The 2,571-nt window shown below is 36.1% G+C and overlaps 1 long non-coding RNA gene across 1 annotated transcript; it reads right to left on the bottom strand.

Moving 5' to 3' along the window:
• Window positions 1-509: 509 nt before the first annotated feature.
• Window positions 510-1,973, bottom strand: LOC145956501 (uncharacterized). Its single transcript, XR_014432763.1, has 2 exons — window positions 1,649-1,973; window positions 510-764 (listed from the first exon to the last, which is right to left on the bottom strand). It is a non-coding gene; the product is annotated as an uncharacterized LOC145956501 (long non-coding RNA).
• Window positions 1,974-2,571: the final 598 nt, after the last annotated feature.

The raw sequence follows: 2,571 nt of genomic DNA, 5'->3' as shown, positions 1-2,571 counted from the left end.
ATGACACGCATGCCACCCCAAAAGGCCTCCTCACAAGGAAGGTATCCACACCCATATATATGGCATGCTTCGTTCGCCTTCCTAACCGATGTGGGACTATATCCACCCCCCCTCAAGGGAGTCCAGCGCCCTCGCTGGCACACCGATCCGGGCCCCGGCTCTGATACCAATGTAACAGCCCAAGCAACCCGCATGAGGATATTGTCCGCTTTGGCCCACGGCCGCACGGTTTTGCTCTTGGCGATGACACGCATGCCACCCCAAAAGGCCTCCTCACAAGGAAGGTATCCACACCCATATATATGGCATGCTTCGTTCGCCTTCCTAACCGATGTGGGACTATATCACTAAATGTGACACCCTCTACCCCAACATAAATACAATAGATATAAACCATCTATATATAAATTCTTTCTTAGTCTAATATAAAATAATTATCTCAAGTATCATTGGGTAAAAGATGCACATTCATAATTTTCAACTTTAAGTATCAAATTGTCAAGAAATAATAAAATAAAGATTATAGATTAATCCCAGTAAAGGTGGCAGGGCCTCCTAGTTAGAAATTAACTTATAATCTTTTAGAAAAATTATAATATGACAAAAATACACACTTTCAACATAAATAACATAAAAATTACAAAAGAAAAATAATAATAATTTAACAATAAGTCTAGCTAATCCCGATGTCACATCCTATCAGAGCGAAACCCAAACAGAAGCCTAAGCTTCACCACCAACATCCTCAGCCTCATGCTAATTATCTGCATCATAATTTAAATATACACAAAAATGACAAGGGAGTGAGAAACTTCTCACTCAGTTGCAGATATAGAAATAAAAGTTAAATAGCACACACACACGCAATATAATTCACATATATAATCAATCTCACATATATGCTTATGTATAATGATTTTCTTGACTTGACTCACTATTGTATGCATGTGGCGCCATACGGAAGTTGCAGAATTCATCACTGGTGACCCGAAGGCACACCTATACAATTGTCGGTGACCCTAAGGTACACCTATCATTGGTGTTCATACACCTCGTTAGCATATCGTGGGTGACCCAAAGCTACACCTTGTTAGTCGTGGGTATGCGGCCTCAGCGGCACACCTGGAGTAATATGTGCATATGATGCATGTCATACATTCACAGACTCAACCTTTAGCATGTTACACATATTATATTCATATTTCATAATTAAGAATTATTTCAATAATCCAATTTAATAGTCCAATAGTCCAACAGTCCAAACAGTCCAACAGTCCAAACAGTCCAACAGTCCAACAGTCCAACAATCCAACAGTTCAGAGGTTGCTTAGGTATCATATTTTTCAATAATAATATATTAAGATCTTTTAAGTAAAGTAGGAAGCTTAAAAGGTAATATAAGATAATAAGGAGGCTCAGCCTTCCATTTAAATAATAGATTACAAATTTATAAATACTTAGGAGGCTTAGCCTTCCATTCAAATAACAGATTCTAATATGTAAATAAATAAGATATAAAACAAAACACATCAATAATACATATTCAAAGAAATAAACAACAGGCAAGGGATCGGGAGCCAATCCAACAAACAAACTATTTAACAATTATTCCCACACCCCCAAGTGAGGTTTCCCACTCCCCCCTTACCTGGGTTTACAGAAATTTGGGCAGAATCTCCTCCTCTCTATCTTTCCTTAAAAGGAATCGGAATTAGGGCAGAATCTCTTCCTCTTTCTCCTTAAACAAGACACTAGAGCAGAACCTCCTTTTCTTTCTCCTTCTCTCTCTCTTACTTTCTCTCTCTATTTCTCCATAATTTCCTTCTCTCTAGAATTCTAAATTTTCAAAACCTTAAGTCCCTATTTATAGAATTTTTGAAGTTACTATGCACTATGCACTATTCATTAAAATAATATTATAAATTACTATGCACTATGCACTATTCATTAAAATAATATTATAAATTACTATGCACTATGCACTATTCATTAAAATAATATTATAAATTATTATGCACTATTCATTATTATATTCAAATTTATTATAAAATTTGAACCCGCGTCCCTCGTGCAGCCGCCCTTCACTGTGCAATTGCATAGTGAAATACTATTCATACATACATATACGTAAATAGTAAAATACATATATATAAATAGTAAAATACGTATACGTAAATAGTAAAATACATAAATAAAATACTTATTCACATAATAAATACATAAAAAAAATATTTCTTTTCATTGAATAAAATTTGGGATGTTACAACCGACTTGATGACAATACCCACAACCCTGAACTCCATCTTCCCCCCACTTTAAACCCTGAAATTAAGACCCTCATATCCAACCATACCTCTATCTTCAATAAACCTACAGGCTTACCACCCATTCGTACTCATGACCATCATATTACTTTGCTTCCCAATACCCCACCTATTAATGTCAAACCTTACAGATACCCCCACACTCAAAAGGATGCCATGTCTCACATCATACAGGACCTACTTACTCAAGGTCTCATCATTCCTAGCCATAGCCCTTTCTCCTCACCTGTTTTACTAGTTCACAAAA

Source organism: Cajanus cajan, chromosome 3 (assembly GCF_000230855.2).
Source record: "Cajanus cajan strain Asha chromosome 3, NIPB_CcT2T_4, whole genome shotgun sequence".
Lineage (NCBI taxonomy): Eukaryota > Viridiplantae > Streptophyta > Magnoliopsida > Fabales > Fabaceae > Cajanus > Cajanus cajan.
The sequence above is the reverse complement of the archived record's forward strand: the minus strand, read 5'-3'. Positions and strand labels throughout refer to the sequence as shown.